Raw genomic sequence first — 13,054 nt, forward strand, 5'->3', positions numbered from 1 at the left:
CAATGAATACGCTAAAGATAGCTTACTTAAGACAGCTTGATGATGTCAACTTTCACATAAAGAAATGTGCTGATCTGGAGTTGAAGTTGGCAACACAAAAGATAGAAACTGAGAGAGTCAACAAGTTATTAGAAAGTTACTCATGTTCTACTTTTGTTGTTGACAGGATTTATCCAGTTGTGGAGAATTTGAAGACTTTTGAAGAAGTAGAGACTTCAGAAGAAAAGAAATCCGTGACAAAAGATGAAGATAAAATGAAGACTTCTGGTAAGAAACCAAGTGTGGTCTACAATAGATGTCCGCCCCCGGTCGAAAATGGATATTCACCTCGAAATCCAAATTCCGAAAGAGTCGAAAAGGCAATAAATTTACAATGGGAGTCTGGGCTGTCGGATAACTTGCCAGAAAATATTGATGTCACATACACGTCATCCGACACTGATCATGAGTCAAAGTTGACAAAAAGTGTGGTCGATCAGGTGTTAGATAAAGATGACAGTGAGGAGTCAAACATGGAGTCCAAACCCGAGTCAAAGTCTGAGTCCGATACGTCAAAGCCAACAATCAAAAAGGATAAATGGGTTTATGACAAACAATTTTTGCTATCAAAATCTAATTTGAATGATGAATCATTCAAAGTGGCATATACTTTGAAAGATTCTGACAAATTATATCTTGATGAGAGTTTTCCAATAAGAAGTGTCAGATTTGAAATGATTCAAAAGGTTTTCAAAATCACAGAAATTAATATTTCTGAAATAAAAGATTTAAATCTTATTGGAAAACCTAAACATTACACTTCAAGAGAACAACAAAGAATTAACAAGAAAATGGGTTACAATTGTGGTTACAGTTTCCAAAAGAAACCAAACCATAATCGTAATTTCAAAAAGAAAGGATTAGGATTTAATCAACTGAAAAACTATAAAAATGAAAAAGTTTATAAACCAAAAACTATGTTTGTTTCAGGGAAAACGACAGAGGCTGAGAAAGTACAAGCTTTTAGAAAGCAGACGAATCAGGAATTCCTTGCCAAGAAGCAAGAAGAACTGAAGAAGAATGTTGTTCCAAAGAAGATAGAAACCAGAACCTGTTTTCAGTGTAAAACTGTTGGTCATGTTGCTAAGGATTATCCGAAGACATTCAAACCAAAACAGGAAGTCTCTGGTAAATTGAGAGAGAAAGTTGTTGAGAAAACTGAACTTTCAACCCAAAAGTTTACAGGATTTGAAAATTCAACCTTTGAGAAGGGAGAATGTTCAAAGAATGCTTTGAAAAGAAAAGAAAACGTAACAAATCAAAAATGGGTTGTGAAAGGTTCAGGTAATAATTCTGGTGATGAATCTGATTCCACATAATCAGAGGAGCCACGTGTTGAGAAAAAGGTTGAAAGATCAGTTCCAACTATGAACGATGAAAATTTTCCACTGCTGCGTGCTGAAAATTTTATGAAGAAAGTTGGAAAACTTGAAATTTCAAATCAATTTTATTCTGACAAGAAGAAATTTGATGTTGAAAAGACTTTCAACGGAAATGTGAAACGTATCTTTGGACAAATGGTCAATGGTAAAGCCAAAAGTGTCAAAGAATTTTATGCTTCTAAAAGATGTGTTCACAAGTCTGTTGAAAGAAAAGATGATGAGATTGTTACACCCAAGGAAGGTCAGGCTTGGGTGGATATATTTTTCAAAGAATAAAAACCTGACTTGCCGGAGATCCCAAGTTGGTAATTGTGGATCATGAATCGGCATCATTTTTTGTCATGTTTGTATAATGTGTTTTTGAAAAGCAGGACTTGCCGGAACTCCCAGGTTTGTAAGTGAGGAGTAGGAATCGGCACCTTGAGAATTCAACCAACAGATGGTAATTGGTTGAAAAACAGGTTTGGAATGCTTAATTGTTAATCTTACAAGTGGTATGTATGATTGTTGTTGTTACAAGTGATTCAAGTTGATCCTACAAGTGGTTAATCAAGGTCATTAAATTGAACTTGAGTTAACTATCATTCATAAAATTGGCAAACAATGTGATGATTTGATCCCCAATTTTACAAGTGGAAAAATCAACAAAACTTATTTTCTGGAAAAACCATTTTGATTAAAACAAACTTGAGTGTTTTGAAATCATTATGGGAAAATAGTTTGTTGAGAGGGGGAGTTCTAATTGTTTAAGCCAAACGGATGGAGAATTGAAGCAATTTGATATCAGTTGTCATGTTCTGTACAGTTTGTTTTCAATTTTCTTTAAATGTTTTTGAATTTTAGGGGGAGTAAGAATTTTAGAAAATCCAAAAACATTAGAAAATTTGAAAAAGCCAAAAACATGATAAAATTGAAAAATGAGTTTTGGTTGCATAAAAGAGGAAATGATAGTCCATCAGTGGACTATCACAGCATGCTAAAGAAATGTAAAGCAAAAATGTGATAAACAATCTTACGGTGGATGTGTCAGTAGGTTTTTACACATTCAGTAAACTGCAACGAGATATAAACCTAAATACAAACTTGCTTATTCTGTGGGTTAACAACTTCTTGGATATATAGGTAACCCCTGAAATCTTGTTTGAAAGGTCCCTTATTCTGAGATACTAGGTCTTTATGCTCAGTGATATCTGGGGTATTATCCCGGGACTTCTGCTGTATGGAAGTACTGACCTAGTCCCCGGATAATGCTTTTCGTAAAAGCTTTGAAATATAAGCTCGCCCTCAGCAAGCTGATGAAACAATAAAATTGATAGTTGCTGTTGTTGTAATAAAAGATCCTCTAAAGAGGACACACCGAAAGTCGAAGCCGTCATCTCTCTGCGTATACGGAAGTATCGACCTGAGCTCTCACGGCCCTCGCACATAACCCCTTTACAGATATCAGCTGTGGTATACTCACATGTAAGACTGAATATTGGGATCTGGATACAGGAGTATATTCAAGTGGTGGGACACGCGAATAAGTTTAAGTAATTAAGACACTAATTGCGTATCTCAAAACAGTTAAACTTTGTGTAAAAATTTAAGTGGACAAACATACTGACAATCTAGGTGAATTGTTTAGAACTTAATATGAAATCTAGCTTAACGGTGTTAGTGATATGTCTCAAAAACTGATATGATCCTCTTGCGCGAACTCACAAAAATATTGTTTGTAAATATTTCATTTCTGCATTTTTCTTGATTCTTCAAGTGGTGTCAGTTATTATCTTTCAGAAAATCCAAAAAGATTTTAGTGTGTTTTAGCATAAATTTTTGAAAAATTCAAAAAGATTTTCGACGACTGGTGTTGAGAAGCTGATTTTTGAAGTTCCAAGTGCTAAACATGAAGAACAGGTTTGGGTGAGAGTATGTGAAGTTGTTAAGTTTGCTTGATAAGAGCTAGGGAAAGATCCTGAATGTAACATCATTTCTGTAGTTTCTTGCAAAAGTTTCTAAAAGTTTGAAAGTTTAATCTTTAAAAGAAACTTATGTGTGGGTAGAGATTGTGCAGGTAAATGTGTGTTAGGTAACGATCCTGAACCAGATTAGAGCCTGATCACGATCTTAGAATGAAGCTGTGAATTCCAGACTACGATCCCAGCAGATTGAGAGGGGGAGTCTGAAGACACCGTGTCAACATCCGAGAGAGAGGAGTTTGTTGATGATGAAGAAAGAGAGTGAGGATTCTTGCAATGACAAATACTTCAGAGGAAGATTGAAGACTGATAAAGACTGTAGATTGACAATCGAAGACACGATACTGAAGACTCCGTCAACATCCGAGGGGGAGTGAGTTGGTGCACTACGTCTGTCGACTACGTCTTGTATCGAGTCTAGTGTTGTATAAGATAGAACAGGGCACGAAATCCAAGAAACATGTGATAGGAGAGGGTTTCGCTCATGTGTACCTATAGGGTTTTGCTTAAGTGTCAATGCCCTAGGTTCGCTCTTGTGTCAAGTGATAGGTTCGCTTATATGTCAAGAGACAGGTTCGCTCATATGGCATGTATGTAAGAGCGAAACCTGATCTCCTATAAATAGGTTGAATAAGCGAAATCACTACCATAGTTGTAGGTGTTGTCTTCCGGTAAGCCACGAAGTGCTGCCGAAGTGTTGTCAGGACTTGTAAACGCTTTCAAGATCAATACAACAACAATTAGAGTGAATAATGCTGAAATCGCACCAAAGCATTAGTTTCCGCCTCTTGTTTTGGATAGGAATTCTTGTGATCGACTCAATCAGGGTCGAAAACGATCCTACAGTAAAAGGTGCAAACTTTCACCGATTGATTTGAAAGAAACACCACCACCTCCGTCAAGTTAGACACAAACCCTATCACATCGCCGCCGTTCAGGTCCACCACCGCCACTGGCCGTACCTACACCACCACCACCGCCTTCCATCGCAACTTTCTTCACCAGAGAAATGTTTCAATTACATGCTCAGCTTCACCGATTGTGGCTCTGGAAGAAGAAGTTGATTTTGGATTTGGGGGTGTATTGGTGTGTGAGAGAGGGGGAGGACCGTTCTTGGCATCGAGAAACCAACGATAGCGATGATGGAGGAACGGCGACGGAGGGCTCGAAATGGAGAGGGGGCGTCGTCTCAAGGTCGACGTTGCTGGACGGTCCCCATACTGTCCAGCCTCATGAATCAAACATAACATCTAGATTAGAAGTCTCATTCCGACATTTAAAGAATTAGGACTCAACTTGCTAGTCTTTACATTCATTAGATCATTTAAGACTAATCGGTATGGTTAGGCTCATCCCCAAGGGGTGAGAGTGATATATGACAATATTTTCACGACTGGGGCGGGAAATGAGCACCAGAGTGGCTAGGGGTGATCAGGATTTTTTTTTGATATATGACAATATTTTCACGACCGGGGCAGGAAATGGGCACCAGAGTGGCTAGGGGTGATCAGGATTTTTTTTAGATTACCTTAGGCTCCATATTTTATTTTATTTAGTATTTTATTGAAATTTCCAATCTACACCAAAATAGTATTTCTGTTATCAAATCTATCTATACTTTCTATAAAAGGAGAAATCCAAGTGACATAAGAAAAGCTGATGTGTCAGCTTGAGAGCATGTCCAACAAGGCTTTTCTTATGTCATTATTACATCATAAAGACTAATATATAAAGACTTTAAATTCAAAGTTGGCCCACTTTCACCTTTTCAAAGGTCTGCCCATCAAACCATTGTCATCAAACCACTGCCCATCTCCAAACCTTTTCAAACCTCTGATGATTTAAAAGTACCACTGATGATTCAAAATTACCACTGATGATTCAAAATTATGGCTCCAGATTCAAAATTCAAAATTATGACTCCAGATATATAAGATACCATCTTCTTCAATCAATTACTCTCTCTAATCCATTTCTCTCTTAACTCTCTCTCTCTCTCTCTCTAAATGCAGGTTTCGATCACTGTCTCTCATAATCTCTTACATTTTTTTGTGATTTCATATGCTTCTTTGATCTTCAAATTACAGATCTGAGCCTTAACAATCCAGAGTCATCAGGGATTCAAATGCTCTATACAATCTGCCCTAATTTCTTTCATGGATTCAAATGCTCTGTACAATCTGCCCTAATTTCTTGATCGTGAAGGTGAGTTTATACAGTAATTATATGTTATCAATTTGCAATAAGTATATGCCCTAATTTCATGGATTCAAACTCATCGTCACTTTAATCAAAGTTTCCGTTAACATGTTGAGAGATTGCAGGTGCATCTGGGGTTGTGTTAACTTTTGCCTTGGGTCTCCTCGGAGTTTATCTCACTTTGCCAGATTCTGATTACAGTTTTCGTAAGTTTCCCAGAACACTTGAAGATCTTCATATTCTTAGGTAATTAATTGATTTTGTTTTGTTTTAAGTTTTATTATTTATGTATGTTTAAGTTTAAGAAAGTGGATTTGTTATGTGTTACAAGTTTTGATTTTTTTATGGGATTTTAAATTGTTTATTTGATCTGTATGGGTAGTTGAAATTTAAATCTATATAATTATGGGAGAATTTCTTATGAGAAAAAGCGAAAAACACACAAGCAAGAACAAAATTAGCCTTCAATAATGGGCAAAAGCTTTTGTAATTAATGTATGTATGAAAGAATATCCTTAGATTACTTTCCTTTAAAGAGTTTGCCATTTGAATTAGTATAGTTTCGTATGGCAATTTTTCTATATATGATGGCTTAAAAAGGCCTTTTTGTGTTGATTGTTAGTGTTAGTTTTTGAAACTGGAACAACTACTGAAAATATGTTTCGTTCTGTCATGTAATACATATTTGATCTTGCAAATTTTTTTGGTATATGCATGAAGTGAAATAGTCATTTGCAGCTGAAGTTAGCTTGCTTTTTTTTTTTACTTTACTCAATTAAAGGGTATAAAAAAGATCGTTTATGATTGATTTTCTGTTATCAAGACAAATGTAAAAGTAGCTGATTTACCATAAATGTAGTCTTCTTATCTAATTGTGGTTCACTTAGATAACATATTTGGCTGGAATTCAAGAATTTGAGTTTTTTTAGTGCACATATCATACATTCTTGCTGGCCACTTATAACATGATTTTCTGTTATCAAGAAAAATGTAAAAGTAGCTGACTTACCATATTTGGTTGGAATTCAAGAATTTGAGTTTTTTTAGTGCATATATCATACATTCTTGCTGGCCACTTATCACATGATTTAATAAAAAAGAAGTTCAATTCCAGCTATTATAGCCTAAAATATTTGTGGGTATCCTAAGCCATTAAATATTGTTTTATTAACCAGCAGTGGAAGCAATTTCATGTGCAGAACTTTATGGGTTTCCTGATGAAGCTGGGATATAATGTGATGGGAAAGTTACAGCTGAAAGTTACTTACTAATTTAACAAGGTATAACAAGTAGTGCGTTCATTAATTTCTATAAGCTTATCAATTCTCACTTTCTCTCTCTTAAATCCAACCGTGTTTCCACAGGCCACCACCGCAAATAATACTTCCGACGACATCAAAACGGCGTCGAAGAAGAATATTATTACAGTTTCCATTCACTTCTCCAGCAGAGTTTCACTTCAACTCTGATTTTCATGGGTTCAATGTAAATTCGCTTTAACCTAACTTAATTAAATGTCAATTTGTATTTTTTTTCATCAAGTGTTGCTGGTTTTACTTTGTGATTTTAGTCATTTATGATGAATATACAATGTGTATTTGAACTGCTTAATAATCTAACCTAAATACTCTGTGTTACTACTGGTTTCTTGGATTCAAAGTAAAATGTTTGTTTCTTTTTCTCATGAATTTGTAATTCTACTTGCAGCTTTAAGGTCTTCTCTTCACTGAAACTGAAGTATCTACTCACTTTCTCTCTCTCAAATCCAACCGTGTTTCCATAGACCTCCACCACTGACGCCGCAGAGCCTCCGGCCGCCGCCATGAATTCCAACAATAGGTCAGTAATTACTTCCATCATCCTCATTCCAAAAAACCAGACAACAGGTCAATTTTCATTCATTTTCGTTGAAAATAAAAATAAAATTTGATAATTCGTTAATAATTTGTGATTTTAGGCTTTCGGTGAAGAAGATAGAGGCTCCGAAGCAGAAGAAAGCGCCGGTGAAGAAAGCGAAGGAGGCGAAGGATCCGAACAAACCAAAACGGCCTGCGAGTGCGTTCTTCGTGTTCATGTATGTTGCGTTAATCTACGTTTTCTATGAGATCTGTAAATAATTTTGTGTTTTTGTTACGAGTAGCTTCATTGTTAGATAAAGTTAACGAATTTAAAATAATTATAAACTTTTCGTATATTTTCAGATAAGAATCTTTTAATCTCTTTGTTTGAATTTGTGTTTTTTGTAGTGAATAGGGAATTCGATATAACAGGAGATGAGTTTTCATACAAGGAGTGGACATCCAGGAAGCCGTATAAGGAAAGAAAAAAGGCAATTAAAGAACGGGAAAAGGGCTCGATGCAGTTGGATCAAGACCCGGAACTGATATACTATGGGCAACATTGACTAATGGTTTTGATTTTTTGCTTATATTAATTATTCAGATTCTATTTAATGCTGCTTTTGGCTTTTGACTAATTTTTTCAAGTTATTAAAAGTTGGAGAGTGACTGTGATTTTTTTTATTAAATGTCTACAAAAGTTTTATTTGGTTGAGTGTTGATAGGCATACCTCCAGAAGCGAAGCTGATGTTATTGGAAACGGTATATGATTTAAGCTGCGATCTGCACACCAGCGGATTACAGTAACCGATCGCTTGATACGATTCATCAGCTACGTGTAAGATAGGCTACCTTGCTGTTGGCTGTTGGTGCAAAGGGAAGCTGTTCAACTATGCCCTCAAACGCGCTTTTTAAAGCCAAGGTAGTGCTAAATTCTTCTGACATAATGCTCTTAAAAATGGTTTGATGTATAAAGATTACTACCATCTATTGTTTTTAGTTGTAAAACAAAATATGCTCAAGATGATTTTGGCATACACTAACTGCTGTTCATCAACCATTGTATACATACATGTTTGTTGTATTTTGGTTAGTTTACATGTTCACAGATTTTGATCGAGGGTCGGCGTTGCTCTGTATTCTATAGGTTGATCCTTTTGCTTTGTTATCATTACAAATTTCAATCCTAAGCTTAATGATAATAGTTGTTACTTGTAGTTTAAAACCGATTTAGTTCGATGTCGAAAGCGGTGCAATGAATCTGTTCGATGTCAAAAACGATGCAACGTCATAAACATTGGAGAAGTGGATTTGGAAGCTGAGGTAATATTTTATAAGGTTTGAAAACAGTGGTTGAAACCACTGTTGTAATCAAATTGGGCTTTGAGAAAACAGTGGTTGAAACCAGTGTTGGGTAATATTTTATTAGGTTAAAACACTGTTATTTTGAGAAGACGGTGGTTGAAACCACTGTTTGGTTAAAACTGTGGTTCGAAACTGCTGTTCGGCTAAAACAATGGTTGAAACCACTGAATCACAGTTTTAACCTAACAGTGGTTTCAATTACTGTTTTCTCCACAAAACACTATTTTAATCCAATAAAGAATTACCCAACAGTGGTTTCAGTGGATTTGGATGTCGATTTAGTTGTTACTTGTAGTTTAAAACCGATTCCGTTCGATGTCGAAAGCGGTGCAATGAATCTGTTCGATGTCGAAAACGGTGCAATGTCATAAGCATTGGAGAAGTGGATTTGGAAGCTGAGGTAATATTTTATAAGGTTTGAAAACAGTGGTTGAAACCACTGTTGTAAATAAATTGGGCTTGGAGAAAACAGTGGTTGAAACCACTGTTAGGTAATATTTTATTAGGTTAAAAGAGTGTTATTTGGAGAAGACAATGGTTCAGTGGTTGAAACCACTGTTTGGTTAAAACTGTGGTTTGAAACTGCTGTTCGGCTAAAACAATGGTTGAAACCACTGTACCACAGTTTTAACCTAACAGTGGTTTCAATTACTGTTTTCTCCACAAAACACTATTTTAATCCAATAAAAAATTACCCAACAGTGGTTTCAACCATTGTTTTCTCCAAGCCCAACAGTGGGGTTTTTTAATTACTTCTCTGTATTGTTCTATCGTTTAAATTCATAAAAACAATAGATATTATCCTTATCGATTCGACTATATAATTACTAGCTTTTCGTGTTTCACTTTCAGATTGGTATTCTTAGATGCTAATAAGAAGGGGCAGAGGAGTGTCTCATAAAACCAGTGCGATTGTCGGTTGTTACCGATTTGAAATCCTATTTGCCAAAGAACAAGAAGAAGACAACTGATGAGACAGAACTTGTTCCAAGTTCCTATTTTTTTTTCTTTTTAAAGGTTTTGTTTTTTTAAACCATTTTGACCTGTTTAATTAGGTTTAAATAAGTTTTGAACATTGATCTTTTCTCTTTTTATCTTTAAGATTATTGGTGATCACTTTAGCAAAAAGCGAAACGATTTATGTTTAGGTTTTTGTAATTAGTTATCGCTAAATGTATGTCAAAAAGAACATAGAATACACGATGGTGAAAATTGATCATGGAGAAAAAAATGTACCCTCTTTCAATATATAGTTAACGAAACGATCACTAATGAATCTTTTGAAATTAAAGATACTTAACCAAAGTATCACAAAGTTCATTTATTAATAGAGTTATTATGACATATAGTTCTTCTTTCAATCCGTAAAGTAACCTTTATTTGTTATTTAATTGATGTTCCCTTTCTTTATAATCCATTTTTAATTAAACATTAAAAAATGTATAATCATTCGTCGACTAATAAAATATGGTATGTATGGTTTTCTAAGAAACGATCTGTGTTTGCACACGGGTCTTACCGCTAGTACTATATAATAAAAGAAACCATTTTGTGGACATTTGTCATCATATTAGGCCATTTCTTATGGATAACTATTATTTTAGTTTAATCTCTTCTAATTAATTATAGATAATTCTCCTATTAAATATTATTTAGTTTAATTATTACTTTTATATTTATCTAGTTACTTCAAATTCAAACTTAGTTATCTAATTTAATATTAGAGTAAATTACGATTTTTATCCCTGTGGTTATATCACTTTTACCCATTTAGCCTAAAAAGGAATTACCCTTTTTGGACCCCAACGTCTTTTTTTTTCTACCCATTTTGGCCCCTAAAAGTAAATGGATGGGATTAGTGTTAGGGGCCAAAAGGGTTAGAAAAAAAGATGTTGGAGGCTCAGATGTTAAAAGATTCATTTTTTGGCTAAAAGGGTAAAAGTGATATAACCACAGGGGCCAAAATCGTAATTTACTCTTGATATTAACTATATATTTGAACGTTTTGTTTAGTTTGGTACCAAATAGATTTTACGAAACTTAAAATAAATATAACTAATATTATTTATCATTTCTACATTTACAAGTTTTAAATAAATGGTTAAATTTATTGAGACTTCGTTAAATTTTAAGTTTTAAATAAAGGGTTAAATTTATTGAGACTTCGTTAACAAATTTTACTACAATATAATAATATATTTATATCAATCTAAATATATATCTATACTATACTATATAATAAAACATTAAGTTGTGACACCTATCATTCATTGTATTGTAAGCATTTATTTTATGATTTTCTTGCCTCACTTCCAAACTTATCTTATATTAATTAAATAAATAAATTAATAATGAGCTAATATTAAATTTCATCATACTTTAAATTTTGAATACCATTCTTCTATTTTACTAATAAAATATTATTCTAAAATTTAAATGGTTAATTTAAGGTATTTTTAAATAAAACAAATTATTTATCACGAAAACCAAACTTTGTATTAATATATGAAATTTTTTTATTTTCATTACTAAAAAATTATTATGTCAATTTTATTACATAATTTATAAATCAATTTGTCAGAATTGGTACCAACATATTATCACCCAAATAGATGTTAATTTGCTTCTTGAATAAGATATCTTATTTTCAATAACTATCTTCACAATCACAATATCCATCGCGTATCGAGTATTATCCATTAGTACATTGAAAGATATGACTTTTTTATTATTGGTATATAAAATTAGATTTATTAAACCCATGTAATACATGTGGTTTTTTAGAGGTATACCTTTTTTATTATTTACTATACAAAATTACATTTATTCGACCCGTGTAATACATGAGGTTTTTTTAAGACACAACGTTTTATTATTTGATATATAAAATTAGATTTATTCAATTTGTACAATATACGGGGTTTTTTTAAGGAAATATATTTTTTTTATTATTTAGTATAGAAAATTACATTTATATAACCCGTGCAACACACATATTTTTAAAGATGTAACTTTTTTATTATTTGGTATATAAAATTACATTTATTCAACCCATGTAATAAATGAGGTTTTTTAAAGATGTATTATTTTATTATTTGGTAAACAATATTACATTTATTCAACCCGTGTAATACACGTGGTTTTAAAGATATAACTTTTTTATTTGATATATAAAATTATATTTATTCAACCCGTATAATATGGTTCTTATAGATATCAATTTTTATTATTTAATATATAAAATTATATTTATTCAATCCGTGCAATAAAGAAGATTTTTTAAAGATATATTGTTTTATTATTTAGTATATAAAATTCATTTATTCGACCCGTGTAATACACGGGGTTATAACCTAGTTATTTATAAATTCATCCAATTTGATCAGATTGGGCATATGGATTAATAAGACGATGAGCTATTCGATCCAAACCCAGAGAGTTATGTTGTTTATATAAATTAATCATTAATAGAATTCTAACTATCATTTTCATGAAAATGTTATAAACCAAAAGCGTAGTAGTAAAGTTCTAAAGAGTTACGTAACGAGTCAATCATTATCGATTAGTTTCTCATAATTGAAACACAAAATCCAGAATACAAGTCTCATTCATACAAGCTAGTTTTGTATTCTAGCGCCCCAACTTAACCCCGGACTAGCAAAGCAAAATGATATATAATCATCATCCTATTAAATAATTAGGGTAGAGGGTATAGAGTGCGGGGAGTGGATCGGTGACTCACATTCACCGATCGGTGACTATACCCGGTTGATGAACATGATCGGTGAGTTGGAGAGAGGGGAGCAAAATCAGTGTATAGTCACCGAATGAATTGAAAAGTGATGGAGGAGAGAGAGAGAGAGAGAGAGAGAGAGAGGAGAGGAGAGAGGAGAGAGAGAACCAATCAAAAAATATATAACTCAAACACCCTAGGTGGAATGAGAAGTTGACATGGCATAATATTATTGGGTAGGATTTCACTTAAACACCCTAAAGTGATTGACCATACCCTCCACTCTTACATTTAAGGACACTTGTCATTCTCTCCTTTTACCACACAAAAAACTCATGCCCAAACCTAAAGCACGTGTATTAAACTTTACACGATTTTTGGAAACAAACTCTATCTCAAATTCTCATCCTTTTGGGTTGGTTTGTATTTTACACAACCAATTTGTTATCGCCCTATGCATAGGGTTGGTTTGTATTTTACACAACCAATTTTTACTAATGGTTAAATAACTATACCATTGACACTTGATAGATATG

General features: G+C 33.5%; 1 long non-coding RNA gene across 23 annotated transcripts; it reads left to right on the forward strand.

Annotated features, from left to right (window-relative positions):
• The first annotated feature begins 5,292 nt into the window (after nucleotides 1-5,292).
• Nucleotides 5,293-9,943, forward strand: LOC110878983. Of its 23 annotated transcripts, none has more exons than XR_004867394.1 (11): nucleotides 5,401-5,587; nucleotides 5,707-5,827; nucleotides 6,760-6,861; nucleotides 6,946-7,066; nucleotides 7,289-7,420; nucleotides 7,539-7,655; nucleotides 7,828-7,991; nucleotides 8,145-8,567; nucleotides 8,639-8,743; nucleotides 9,081-9,185; nucleotides 9,638-9,943. It is a non-coding gene; the product is annotated as an uncharacterized LOC110878983 (long non-coding RNA). The 23 variants fall into 23 exon arrangements; XR_004867397.1 differs by having other exon boundaries at nucleotides 9,111-9,185; XR_002558350.2 differs by having other exon boundaries at nucleotides 8,145-8,342; nucleotides 8,515-8,567; nucleotides 8,639-9,185.
• Nucleotides 9,944-13,054: the final 3,111 nt, after the last annotated feature.

Source organism: Helianthus annuus, chromosome 9 (assembly GCF_002127325.2).
Source record: "Helianthus annuus cultivar XRQ/B chromosome 9, HanXRQr2.0-SUNRISE, whole genome shotgun sequence".
In the NCBI taxonomy this organism is placed as follows: Eukaryota; Viridiplantae; Streptophyta; class Magnoliopsida; order Asterales; family Asteraceae; genus Helianthus; species Helianthus annuus.